We start from the raw sequence: 14,733 nt of genomic DNA, 5'->3' as shown, positions 1-14,733 counted from the left end.
TGTTGAACAACTCTGAGCTCTGGAGTCTGCTTTTGGCACCACAAGAGGATCACTGTCAAATATGAGTTCAATGATGGATGATTAATACTAGTCTTGTGTTGGGTCTGGTGAGTCTGGACAGTGGAGGTGTAGAAGGAGATGCTCCAGCTGTGCAAGAAGTGGAAGTGCAGAATCTCTGTGCACTACATGTCCACCATGCATCAGCTTAGCTGCTAGCAAGTTAAAACAAGAACTTGTAAGTCTGAAGATTGCAGCAGAATCAATTTTCATAGAGAAGTTTAGCAAATCCTGTAGAAGATATAGGGAGATAAAGTTCAGAAGAAGCAAAACTGACAAAGTTGCTTTAGGTTTTTTTTTGGGGGTGGGTTTTTTTGGTTTTTTTAAGTCAGGCACTGATGAAATTTTGCAAAGGGTCAGTCATAGTGCAATTGTCTCCATACTGCTCCTGGCAGCTACTGATTTTACACATGTAAGTAGAGACATTCAGAGGCACACCCTTGGCTGTTTTGTGCAAGACTTTGGCCTGTGTTTGTTAAACGATGTATTCTGAGCAATAAGTAATATATCATATTCCCAAATACAGGGTTTGCTTATATTATACTTCAGATGATAGGTTGGGAAATGTATCCTTCTGTGTACTTCTGGAACTTGTATAACGAAAAACCGCTTGCTCAGAACTACTGCGTGTGCTCAACCTTAATTCGCTCATCAGCTTCAAGATCCCTTCCTTCTCTTGGAATATCTTTAATGCTGATTTCTAAACTGGATAACCCACACCCTCATTTGCCTAATTTGGATGTGACAAGCCATACCACATAGCTGAACTTGAGTTACTGGTTCTGCACTCTGAGCTTGGAGTGTTAGGTCATGGGGCACTTTGCATTGCCATCGAAAACCCACTCTACAGTCCTTTCCTAGTGTTGTAAATAATCTGCCTGTCCCATAAAAATCAGTAAGCACTGAAAACCTAAACAGCCTCACATAGTTTTGCTTGCATGTGCATTGCAAAGTAGATGGCTGACTTTGTAAGTGTAATAATGCTTTAGCCCTAAGATAGCACAGTGAATACATGGAAAACACCCTCATGCTTTTGTGATGGTTCTCCTCTTAAAATGGTAGCTGAACTGCACAGCTGGCCTTTGGGTAATAACACATCAGCACTTTTTACTCTCAAAATATACTCTGTGTCCATGCTCCTTCTTGTAATTAGTCTCTTTGCATGAAACTCAGTGCTGCTTTACCGATTTTAATACATGATCAGTTCTGTCACTGTGAGCTAAATCATACATGCACTGCTTGGGATATTGGAGTCTAAATCAGTTGTTAAAGGGGATAATTTGTTTCATGACCTCTTATTGAGTTAATTTTATGTACTCATTTTTTCCTGATATATTTTGAAATTTCTGTAGATTTTATGACCTATTTCTTGAATGTATGAAGGCAAAGTACTTGTTCTTTTGAGGGAATATCTTCTCAGATGTAAAAGCTAACACAGTGTTCAACTACTTATCTTTAAAATGCAAAGTTAAAACATTGGTACGCTGCAAAAAGATGACTAATCCTTTGGGACCTCTTGAGAAGATGATGTGTAACTCTGGAGTGTAACATACAAACAAAGTGATATCCATTTCTGAACTGTTTTAAAACTATGCAGGTGCACATTTCTTGAGTTTTATTTTCCCTGTCTTCAACAGAAACAGGCCTCCTTTTATTATATTTGCTAAGTTTTGTAGTCCACAGCAGTAAGCTATTTCTCCTTTACCTCCTTTTGAAATAACACTTTTGAATCCTTGAAAAGTTCAGTGTTGGCAGTGTTACTTGGTGCATTATCTGAGAGATAGTGGGCAAAATGTTTCCACAGAAATGTCAGTAACTCTGGCTTTAGAAAACCTGTTTGCAAATAATGAGGAGGACTTGTGAAGTCCCTTTATCTTGTGTCATCATACACTTTTTGGAGGGAATTTTGGGTTTGGGCAATTCACTTTTAAAAGAAAAGTGAATCAATAATCTCTCTTTTCTGCCGTAGGTGACATCAGTAGGAGGGCAAAAAATGTTGCCACAGAGAATCTGTTTGACATTAAGTAGGATATTAACTACATATCCCTATTAGTTGGTATTTGCATCTGATCTAACTATATGAATTCTAACACACATTTTGAGAGCTTATTTAAAAGAGCAGCTGCAGAGTAATAGATCTCATCCCTGGGAAACTTCATAATGGAGTAAAAAAGAGTCAAAACCAATTACTTTTATTTAATGGTTACTCATATCATTTCTTGTAGAAAGGAATGAATTGTTTTCTTTCTGTGTATGACTCAATAGCTCATTTGCATGGGAGTGGGTGAACAGTCAAACAGCTTCTTCATGGCTACTAGATTTGCAGTAGTGAGATAAGGGTTTCCTTAAAGTGGTATCTTTATCCTTGAGCACTTACTGTAGTAAGATCAAGTTACAGCTGGTTTAATTCAATGTCAAACTTATTAGGTTTGTCATTGCAAATTTTACTGGTCTGGTGATGATTACATAACAAATAATTACCCAATATAAAGTGCTAGTGACAGATTAATGCTTTGCTTTGAGATATAAAAATGAGATCCAGGAGCCACGTAGCAAAAGAGTTCTGCTTAAAGCAGTTATATTCCATTTTGGATAACAGAAACTTGCTTTTCAGGTAAAGGTCTTCAAAAGGAATTAATTTTAAATAATGCTTTTATTGTTCTAATTCACAGCTGACAGTTATTCATTTGGAAGAGATGTTAGAGGAATTTTGAGCTGACTGTCGGTGTGGTTGGAAGGTAAAACAAGTGGGATGGATGTGGCTCTTGGCAGCCTGGTCTGTGGTGGGAGGGTTGAAGCTGGGTGATCACCGAGATCTTTTTCAACCCAGTTCATTCTATGATTCTATGATTATTTATCAAATATCTTTTCTGCTGCTTAGTCCTCTAATGCTGAAGTTCAGTGATGGGAATAAGATTTAACCTCAGAGTGTATCATAATTCACTCTTTTTGGATGACTAACACTGCTAGCCTAGGGTCTAATCATGTCATTTTTGTATGACTGAACAATGTAATAAAAGGATATAAGGTGACTTCCTTATGCCATGTGCCATCAGTTCCAGGTCATGGGGATTTATTTTACTGTGGTGCTATGTCCTGCCCCTTTTGTCCTGCCCAATGCTCTTTCTGAAGGCTGACCTCCCCCCCTCAGACAGAATGAGGCAGAGAGGATGTTGATGAGTCATTTTCCCTGTGTTTTCTTCACAAGCTGTTCCAGTGAAACAATGTGCTGTCTCTCCATCTGAGCTTATCACAAACGGTTTAACTCTCAAACAGTTTGATGTCAATCTTTTTACGGTTTTGCAGGGATCAACAGGAAAAAGGGCGTGGAAAATTCCTCACCTGAAGCACATTCTCCTAAAACAATAGAGAAAAGTCTCCAATCGTGTCCAGGCTGGCCTCCAGCTACTTCTTCTGAGTTCCCTTGCTCCTTCGAGCTCTTGAATTTACAAATGTTAAGCCTGTGAGAAGCAAGTTAGTATAGTCCAAATATTGCTGTGAGATGAAAGGAAGGTCCTAGTCATTTAAGAACTTGCTCATAAGCTTCACTTGAGATGTGAAGAGGCTTGATTAATTAACTAGGAAAAAAGACGAATGGAGGAGGCTGGATTGTGGTGCATTGATAGAAGTACTTTATATTGTTATCTGAAGAATTCAGAAATCCCCCATTCTCTCTGCTTTCCTTTTGGAAAATTCTTGAACCATCTCCAGCAAATCTTAGTGGACTTCCACTGCTCCTTCTGTTCCTGCTCTGTAAGCCGAGAGAGAGCACTGGCACAAGGGAATCTGGGCAGGAGCAAGTGGCTGTAGATCAGCAGGCTTAGGTTTTCTTCTACAGTAAGAGAATTTAACTTGTTTGTTGTGAAATGTTGTACTCAGAACTAATTGAAGTGTCCTGAATTGTCTGTCCTCTGGAAACACTTGATCCTAGGAGCCTTATTTTCATACCTGTGTAAGATACCACAAATTCCACTAAAGTTAGTTGAAAGTCCCTTGCAGCAACACAGTAAGGTGGAGCTGAATGCCCCAGGGTTGTATGGATTTTATCAGATTTGCACCTATTGTCTATGACAAATGGGTGTTTCTGCCCAAGTTTACTGCTCAACTCTGCCCTGTTACACTGCTGTTAATGCAAGGACTTTGTCTCTTAATATCTTCAGTTTAGTTTAATTCTATTGTATATTAAAACTTGCGTAGTACTCGGTTAACGTCAAGTTGAAATGTTAGTTTTGTGTGTGTATGTTTCAGTCTTTTTCTTGGGGTTTCTTCGTTGTTGGTGCTGAATTGCATTGTTGGGAATGTGGTGCATCCATCCAGTAGGCCACAAGTAAAGCTGACAATGGTTGGCATCTAGTTGCCAATTCTGCTTTTATTAATGCTTGATTTAATGATCTCTTTCTAATCATTGGAGTTGATGTAGTAAATCTGCAGTGTGCTGAACCTCAGGCTGTCAGTGGCAGATGCAGCACAAATCAGAACAGGGCAGACAAATGGTAAGGCCTGATGAGGAACATCCACATGCTATGATACTTAAAATGAATTTGAACCATACGAAATGAACACTCTTGTAAGGCTGTGGTATTTTATAAACAGTGCCAGGGCCTTTGAGCCAGATTTAACTCGGTTTTGAACCATGTTGTGTGTGCAGAGGCAACAGGGAATTAACTGTGAGTTGCCTTAAATAGAAGTTAGCAGTATAACAGTGATGCTGGACATCCAGTTCAGGGGAGATTTTTTTTTCTTGGAAATCTTTATTTTCCATATTTAGCATACATAAGTAATTTGAACCAAACTCAATCACTTATCAGAATTTCTAAAGGAAGACAGTTGGTTTGCTTTAGTACAGAACCGGATGCAAAAGATGAGTGATGAAGGGGGCAGTGGAGTTAAGCACAAGGCTTGTTGCTTAGCAGTGTTGATCCACGGCTGGTCACGGTCAGGCTGGGTGCCTTGCGGGCTGTGGTAACAATAGAATGGATGCAGCCCGCTCTGATTTTGCTCGTACTGAGCTTAAAAATGCGTTTGTCACTTTGAAGATGGTTGCTAAAGCTCACGTGTTTGCACTAAAAACGGATCAAAAAGGTGTCGAGCTCTCGGGCTGAGGGGCGGGAGGGCCGGGCCGCGCGGGGCCCCCGGCAGCCATGTAACGTGTCAGGGTGTTGCGGGACGCCGGCGAGCCCCAGCGCCGAGCGGGAAGGCCGAAGCTCGGCCCTCGTCCCGCCCTCGCCCTGAGGGCGGCCGCGAGGAGCCACGCGGCGGGCGGGAAGCGGCGGGCAGGGCAGGGCGGGGCGGCCCCCCTCCCTCCTCCCGGGGGCGGTGCGCGCTGACGCGGCAGCGCCGCGGCTCTTCGCCGGCCGAGTCGCACAATTATGAGAAAGAGCTGCCGGGCCGAGGCCGCCGCCAGCGCTGGGTCCCGGTGCGGAGCCGAGCTAACGCCGTCCTCCTCGCCCCGCTCTTCCCTCCACCCCGGGAGCGACGTCCTCGCCCGGCTTCTCCCCACCCGGCCCTCCGCAGCCGCCGAGCTCAGCCCCGATAGATGGAGACAGGCCCCGCCACCGCCGACGCCGAACCACGAGCAGGAGCTGCCCGGCGGGAGGAGAGCCAGAGTCGGCGCCGAGACCCAGCCCGGCCCTGAGGAGAATGGTGAGGGGGCAGCGGGGGCGGAGGTGTGGGACCCGTCCCAGACGCTCCGGGCGCTCGTTCCGCGGCGGGGCGGGGGATCCCGGGCTGTCAGCGCCGTGCCGGAAGGGGAGGCCCGGCCTCGTCCCCCTTCGGCGCCCGCCGGCGACGCGGCCCGGCCCGGCCCTGCTCTCCCGCGTTGTCTCGAGCCGCTGGGTGAGGCGCCCGTCGTTCCTGTAGCTTCTCCGCGCGGTGCCCGCGGGTCCGGTAGCGCCGCCCTGCTGCCCTCAGAGCCGGGGCTGCGCCGCTCGGAAGCCATCCGTCATAATGGCTTTTGCTGATAGAGTTCACGTGCTCGGTTCTCCGGGATGCGGTTCTTCTTTCATCTTTCTAGCAATTCATTTTTAAAGTGTTTTTAAGCGTTATCGCGTGTCCTGGGGAGCGTGCACCCTTACAAAGAGGTGCGGGAATCTCTGCGAAGAAAACAGTTTTAATTCTGGTGCTGCTTCTGGCTCTGGAGTTAAATTCAATTCTTCATCTTTATTAGTTCATTTCATAGTCGATAATTACTGGATTTGGAGTGAGCCAAAAGTGCTCTCACGTCGTGATGGGAATCTGAGTGTGGGGAGAGATCCGTGCATTTTGACACTGCTGGAACTTCTCCTCAGATGCTTTGTTTGATGTTAAATAGAGTGGTGCTTTATTTTGCAGTATATTGCTCAAAACCACGCGGGTTCCCACTTACAAGTGTGACCGTATCTGTCAGCTACATAGAAATGGAGGCTTTTCTACAGTCTGAAAATCTGAAGCTGTTTCAGAAGGAAGCTGGGAGTGCAGCCTTCTGTCCTTGAAAGGAGCACTCGCTGCCTTCCACCTGAGCCCTGCTCTGCTCTTCAGCTCCGGGGTGTTGGCTTTTTAAGTTTAGTTCTGGCATTCTGCTGGGCTCTCTTGACCTAGAAACATATTGATGGGTCTTAGCCATGACAGTTTCGTAAACCTATCCTTTGTAACCTGTTTGCAGTGTTTTTATGCTTTCCTGGTGGTTATCGCCTGATACATGATATTTTGTAACTACTCTTCAGTCAGCCCAGATAAACAACCTGTTACAGGACATCCCATGGAGGTTTATTTTACTAAAAGTTTTTCTGCTGCTCCATCACTTTGTAGCAGCTTTTAAGAACTTCTGGAAGGTGTCCAGCCCTCAATCAGGGTTTGTTCTGAAGGGTGAGCAGCTCAATGTGGCTGTTGAGAGTTAAGCTTTTTATTTATTTTTATTTTTTAAGAGTGTACGTGTGAGATAAGTGTGTGCTGCATCATCCCTCATACCTTCTGGTACAATGCCACTCGACTTTGCTATTTAAAGTGGGGGGGAAAAAACCTTTTGTGTGTGTGGAAGTATTCAGGCAGTTCTTGTACTATTTCTACTTCCGTTTCCTGATATTTTACTTTGATTTTTTTTTTTTTTTTTTTTTTTTTTAGCTTGCTTGGAAGAGTAACTTATACTCATTGTACAAATAGAAGCATCTGAAGGTACCTTGAAATGTGACCTAACCTTTAACAGATATCTCACTTATATTTAAAAATTTTGTCAGATCATTTCCCATGCGGATTACCTCTTGGATTGCAGTACTCTATTGCATCTTAAACTTCTGCCTTTCTTGTTCCTTGATGTTCTTTGTAGCTCTAGTCTTGCCATATTCACCTTTTTGTCTTACCTCCTCCCTGCTTGCTTTGCTGTGCTGATGTGATAGACTTCAGCATCCCAACCCTTTCTCATGGTTATCTTTACCCCTTGCTGCGCTTCTTTCTTTCCTGGAAGTTTTTCACTAAGGCTAGAAAATTGCCTGCTTCTCTTTCATGTCCTTCCATGAGATGCATTCTCTTAGTGATTTTACTTCTAGTGGACCATTGTGACAGCTGGATTTTCTAAGCAAGCCAACATAACTCATACTAACGTAGTCGGGTTTGACGTTGCCCATTTTACACCTGTACTCTCTAAGCAGATATGTCAAAAAGTGTGTGTGGAGGGAAGAGATATGCTCTGATAGTCTGTGATTTATATGCTTGACAGAATTTTGCATAGTAAGTTGAATTTTCTTTCCCAGAAAGACTCCAATTAGTCTAATTAGGAGTTTAACACCTGGTGGTATTAAATTGTAAGTGGCACTTTTAATAAACTGACAGTGCCAGCATCTTGTCTGAGATAAGCCCAAATTAGAAGTTACAGACTTTAAAGACTTAGTGGCTTGTGCACTGCAAAATCAAGAGAATAATATTATGTACTTAACCTGAAAAATGTATCTCCTTTTTTTTTTCCTTATTTTTCTTTTTTTTTTCTTTTTTTTTTTTTTTTGGGAGAGAGATTTTTATTTCTTTTGGAATCTCTTTTCCTTTAACTGTGTCTACTTTGGCTTCAATAGTTGTGTGCCATACTAATTTGCTGAAAGAAGTAACATTGGTTCTATTTTTTGTTCCACTTCTTTAAAGGCAAACAGGCAGTAAGATAACGTATGCGTTTTCCAGAACTGAAGTTTTACCTTTGAGGTCATGTTTCTTGTTTCTAATCTGAATAATTCTGTCTCACAGGGAGACACTCAGCAGGAGAAGTGAAGTCCTTAATGTTACATGGAAAGCTATGTCTTCTTAGGAAAGTTGTCATTTTATTAGCATACAGCAATAAAATCTGTTCTGCATTAATAAGTATCAAACTCTGATAGTCATTGTTTGGAATGGCATTTTTATTAATTAATCTCCATAGTTCTCTTAAAAAGCTGAGATTCAACCACTGTCATCTGATCCTGTCCTTGATTTTCATGTTTGGTTTATCATAAGCAGCTTTGTCTTTCTTACCTTTCTTTTTCTCTTTTCCTTATGTATTCACAGCATTCAAAACTGTGTAAATGTAACAAATTCTGATTCCGAGAGTCTCTAGACTAGTGAGTAAGAGAGATACTTGGTGCATTGTAGCTTCCCTGGTTGAAGTTATGTCAGCTGGCTTTTCATTAGATAGATTATTGAGTAATGTCACTGTATGTATTTGGATAAGACAGTTTTATGGTCATTAAAGATAATGTCCCTCTTTCCCCCTGATTCTCCTGAGTAGCAGTGGCCTTTAGCAATGATAACATGCTTCATAATTTCTATAAGGAATAGCAGGTAGCACTGACTGACCTGGGGATGAGCTCTGAAGAGGTTTGTTGCTTTCTTCACTGGCTCCAAATGTTTCTTTACCACTGTATTCCCCGCAGTCTTGTACTCTGTTTTATTTCCTAATGGAGTTCTTTTGCAGTCCTAATGGAATGTGATCTTTTTACACAGAACTTACAACTTGCACTATGCTGTTCAGTTGCACTGATAAAGATTTTTGAGCTCTTTTAAGTGATTTAGGGATGGAGGAATAATAGCAAAACCTACTTACTTAGCAGCATCCCCCAGCTAGCATAATTGATTGGGTTAAGGTGAATTTGTTTTGTACTTTTTATTTTTGCTAAGCATATTGAAGGGTAGAGGAAGATAGACAGTAATTCTCCATTACAGAATTCTGAAAGTTGACTTTTTTACTAGCATGTGAATTTCAAACATTTCAGAGGAAGCACTTGGTTTTCTATCTTGGGGTTGTTTCTTCAGTTAAACCTCTCTCCATTTGAAGGCAACTAACTGGATCTTTCTTTTTTTTAAGTCTGTGTGTTTAAGTAAATGCATGTTTTTTTAAATAGCTTCGTTGATCACCAAAAAGTAATAACAAAGTCAGAATAAATATTGCTCTCTCGATTAAGGATCATTTCCCCTCTTTCCCTCTAATGAAAGTTCAAAGGGACGATGGGTTTGATCACTTAGCAAAAAAGACGGGCTCACACCTCGATAATTAGAATGTACAGGTCAAGGTGGCATGTCGATATATCATCTTCAACCTCTCCTGAAAATTATTTAACCTCCCTACCCCCCCCCCTTTTTTTTTTCCTCCAGTCTCCTTTACACCTATATTTTGGTAACACGTAGAAGTGGAGGCAAGCTGTTTGAAAGCAGGGGTGTGAAAGCAGGGGTGTGATCCGCTTGCTTTAATTCCCAGCTTTGCTAGAGCCATGATGCAGCTCAGCTGAAATTTGTGGTTTTAATTTGCTGTTTTTTTCCCCGGCTGCTGTAATTTTTGCACGGAAGTAGGGAGGATGCAGATTGTGTCATTGCTGTAGGCAAGCAGAGGAAGTTCCTTGCCCGTCTGTTCTTTCCAATGAGTGGGCAGTGTACTCCTGAAGGGATAATGACATAAAAAATCAGAGGAAAACTCAGCAGTAAACGCAGTTCAGTTATCCTTTTGTTCCTTCTTAAGAACTGGGGGAAAAGTGCTTCAAACGTATGAGAGATACAGGTAGAAAGATAACTGTGCTGCTGACTGTGGTGCTGAGAGTTTTGCAAAGCTGCCTTACCAAAGGGCTAGAATGTTCAACACATGAACAATGATTTGACAGCTTACAGTGAGAGGACGTTGTAGGAATAGTCTGTAAGGTAAATGTAGCCCTTAATTGCTAAGGAGCACAGCAAGTACAGTAGCAACTTGGCAGCATTTTAGAGCTGATTTAACTTAGAAGCCAACTCATGCATTTTTTTCCCCTTAACTAATACAAAATTCACGTTACTGAGGTGGTAGGTCTGGATTAAATATTAATACTGTTCGTAATTTTTTAAACTTTTTTTATTCCCCAAATTAGACTACCTACAGAATTTCTTCAATAAATTGTTCTGTGAAGTCAGATCAGAGTTATGGGTTACTTTTATGTTAAGAGCAATGCTTTTTTTTTTTCCTATTCACTCTTATGGACTTACTTGAAGGAGGATCTTCTGAAATGTTTGAACAGTATGCATGTGAAAAAGTGTGATTGCTGAGTTAGTGCATCCCAGACCATCTTTATTTCTGTTGAAGGAGGATGGTTGGTGACATGTGCTAGCACGCATTAGTTCAATTTCTATAGCTGCAAAGTCACAGTTTTGTTCAGTAATGAAGTTGGCTTTCTCTTGTGTGTCATTTGACAAGTGATGTCTTCACATGATGATCTGACTTGAAGATTATTTCAGAAACAGCCGATGTGGAACCTGTGCAACCTTACTGCAACTTCATTTTCAGCCTGTCTGTTGAGAACACCAGTTTACGTGCAGTGCTGATTTTATTCCAGTTCGTATCGTGTGTTTTGCAACGTGTTCAAGAATGATTAACACATAATTTTAAATAACGTGGGTAACTGTGTGCATAGACTTTGCCTACATCTGAAAATTATAGATGTGAATCTTACCAGTGTCTGGACTTACTGCTAATAATTACAAAATCACACTTTAAAGTATAAAATAACAAACCCAGAAAAAGTTTGGTTTTGAGGGGAAAGTAGAGAAATAATTTCTGAAGCTTTTCCTCAAGTGCCATTGTTACCTCTAAGGCCGCACTGCTGCCTGTGTTCTTTTGAAGTCATCTCCCTTTTGAGAGTGGTGTAGAAAATGCCCAGATGCAGGATTAACAGGTCTTAAAATGGGTTGGATATATTTTTTTCTGAAATGCATGAACTGGATTAAAACATTTTGGGCAATTGAAGAAGAATTGACTATTCTCAAAATTTAACCCTGGAAGTGGTGAAACATCTCCTGGCTTCTCTGCAGCTGTTGAGTGACACTGAATTTCCTTTTAATCTCTTCCAACAGCTGGAAGAGTTCCCAGATACGTGACTTTGATGCATCCTCCATCATATGGATTGCCATCTCCTCTTTTCTATCTTCTTTTCTTTCTTTATCCTCAGGCTGACTTGAGACTTCGCAATGCTTTGCAGCTGAGCTTTAGTTACGTTGGGGTGACTGTTCTGATGCAAGGCTTTGTCGTGGCCTGACAGGCACTGGAGCTGCAGACCCTGGAGCTGCGAGTGTTCCTGTCAATGGTGCAGTGCTGGTGCCGTGGGCTGCGGAAGATCCGGGTGTTCAGAAACCCCTTGATGTGGTGGCACATGTGAATGCAAGAGTGAGTGTGTGCAGCCTCTTTCTGGATTAGAGAACATGGGAGCTATTTCAGGGGCTCTGGCAGCCTGGTCCTTGGTTACTGCTTCTATGTATTTTCTCTTGTGCACCAATACATTCCTTTCCAGGAACACTTTCACATTTACAACTAAATATAGTTGTAAATTAATTAAATTAATCTAGCTGAGTATTTCACCATGATATAACTCTGTAATTTTTCAAGCCTTGGGAAAGTGTCAGTTACAGTTTAGTTAGTTTTAACACAACAGTTACTGCAACTGAATACTGGCTTTTGTTTCATGCATTGTTCCCACTTCTCTCTCTGCCAACAGGTACTTATTTTCTTAATCTTGTCTACTTGATTCTTGCTGCCTTAGCTAAGAGATGAACAGAAGCAGTTCTTGCTTTACGGTCCACTGTCTTGGATGTCCATGTTTGACAGTCTTTATCCTGATACCTGCAAAGTTTTCCTCCTCCTAATCTTAGTACTGTAAGGTGTTAATTGGTTTTTGTGGAATGCAGATTTGACAAACTTGTCTTTTAAAACTTAAACTTGTACATCTGTAAATGAATTTTTAGTTGCTCTGTTGGGAGAACTGTATTTCAAAAGCATTTACTGCCTAAAAATATCAAGACTCCGGGCACTTTTAGACTTCAGTCCACATCTTCCAATAATTCCTCACTACACTGACAGTTTAATTCCCAAGACTGTCCTGGAGTACCTGAGGTGTGAATACATGTATGACGGAGTAATAATCTCAGGTAAGCGGTGAGGTTGATGTTCAACACCATAACATCTGTAGTAGCCGCTCCTAGATCTGCTAGAATGCTCAGGTGTGGTTGCAGGTCAGTCTAAACCAGGCATGTACAACCTCTGGGCCACGCGTGGCCTGGCACAGCCCCAGGCATGTCCCCAGCACTCAGCAACAACCGAGCCACTGGTGTGCTGTTAACACTGCCTGGGCTGAAGTCAGGGCACGGGGCGCAGCGCAGTTCTAGCTCGAGTTGTGGCAAATAATTTTGTGTGTTGATATGTTGGCTAAAAACATTCCCATGAATAGTGAAAAATACGCAGTCCTGCTTTCTGTTTTCATAAAGGAATTTGAGAATAGGTTTCAAGACTGCTGAGAAAAAATGATCAGTTTTTTGGTACTTTTCTGACTCTGTTGTTGGTTAAAATAAATACACTATCTGAAAATTTTCAAATGGAATGTATAGAATTGCAGTCAGATGTTCAACTCTAAGAAGACATTTATCATGTCGCTACTAGACTTTTATGAGACCTCTCTTACCAGAGAAGAATATCTCTCATTTCATAATCACGCCTTATTTATGCCATTACTTTTTGGTGGTACATACATTTGTGAACAACAATTTTCAGAGATGAAGCACAGGAAGAATAACATTTCATCAAAAATCTCTGAAAAATGCCTTGAGAGTTCACAAAGAATTGCAACCACTTCCACTGAGCCAGACTTAGTTTCACAAAAACAAGGTCAGTTATCCCACTATTTTTGTTTCTGTTGTTTTTGTAATGTTTTAATTAAAAAAAGAAAAAAGAAAAAAAAGAAAAGAAGTTTTGTTAGTTATATACATTAACTGTATTTTATATGCAGGCAAGACAATTTCTCTTCCCTCAGTGTGGCCCAGGCAAGCCCAAAGGCTGGACATCTGTGGTGTAAACCCTTCTAAGCCCTAACTGTCACCCTTCCACTCCTCACTTTGTGCATCATTCTGCTCAGTCAGTCAGCTGTTTCCAAGATCTGAATTGAATAAAAATCTTGTCACTTTGTCGGTTGTTTCCCTGAATCTGCTCTCCACATGACTGTGTAAATGCTGGCGCTGGTATGAGATATGATGGGATCGTGTGCAGAGTCTTAGGAAAATGGGGTTGTTTCACCCCAAACTTGACATTGGCTGTGAATTTGCTGTGGAAGCTTGTTCTGAGAGTTGATCTGTGCCATCACACTGGTAACTTGTGATTACTCTGCATATCACCTTCTTCTCAGGATTGTTTCCTAAATCTTACAGCTCTGTGTGCTGACATGGATGGAGCTGTGCCAGCACCAATCAGGTTCTGTAGCCTCATCAAAATATAAACCGAACTGTGTTGCAGACTTTGTCTAATGGTGCTGCAGGCCTGGAGTAGCTATGCTTGAATAATTATGGTTTGGAGAGGATGTTTTCCTTGACCTTTTCTGAATATTCTCTACCAAGTATAAGTTAGCTAACATTTTTTTTCAGAATATGCTGTGCTGCAGTCTTTCTTTGTGAACTGAGCCTGAACGAAGGTGGAAATCCCTCCCATCAAGCTGTTTGTAATGGCAAATGATGCACTGCTGGTAACAGAACAAAGTATTTGCTCTCACAAAATAAAATATTTGTTTTGTTGGTTTTTTTTTCTTCCTCCATGATGTTAATATGCTTATTTGCTTTTTCATGCTATTCCCATCCTTGTTTAAATTTCTGAAGAAGCTGAACCAGTTCATTTGGGGTAGGAGAGAGTGAAGCTGTGTTCTGCTAATGAGTTTAATAAAGCTCAGCACAGCAACCATGTGACCAAGTTCAAAGACAGTCATGTTGATGTACCACATCATTAAAATCGCATGTCTAATTAGCTTTGTGTAGTAAGCTCAATCCAGCAAACTAGTTTGTGGCTAGAGCCAGTCTGAAAAAGCCCAGCTTCCTTTCAAAGGCTGGCCCAGTGGTGGCTGTGATCATGCAAATACTGTTGGGCATAACTTCAATCACCTAAATAGGTTAAGTTATGTGCCTAAGTGACATGTAATTGGAGCCTAAAAATACCAGTTGTGTAATTGCAGAACTGTTAATCAGCTTTCTCTTCAATTATGAAAGTTAGTTAACCTACGGAAGTGGATGCAGCTGATGATATTTTAAATTACGAAGTATTGCCAGTTTCTCTTCTGTTCCCCAACTGTAGTATTGTCCAAACAGTAGATTTCAGAATTCTGTTAAATAGCAAGAGTAAAAAACTGAACTAAAAGCATTAAAAGGCTGCGTGGCTGAGGGTGAGCTTCAGCCCAGAAAGTTTGGGAGGTGTTTATC

Source organism: Tetrao urogallus, assembly GCF_951394365.1.
Source record: "Tetrao urogallus genome assembly, chromosome: 11".
Classification (NCBI taxonomy): domain Eukaryota; kingdom Metazoa; phylum Chordata; class Aves; order Galliformes; family Phasianidae; genus Tetrao; species Tetrao urogallus.
Note: the sequence above shows the minus strand (reverse complement) of the source record.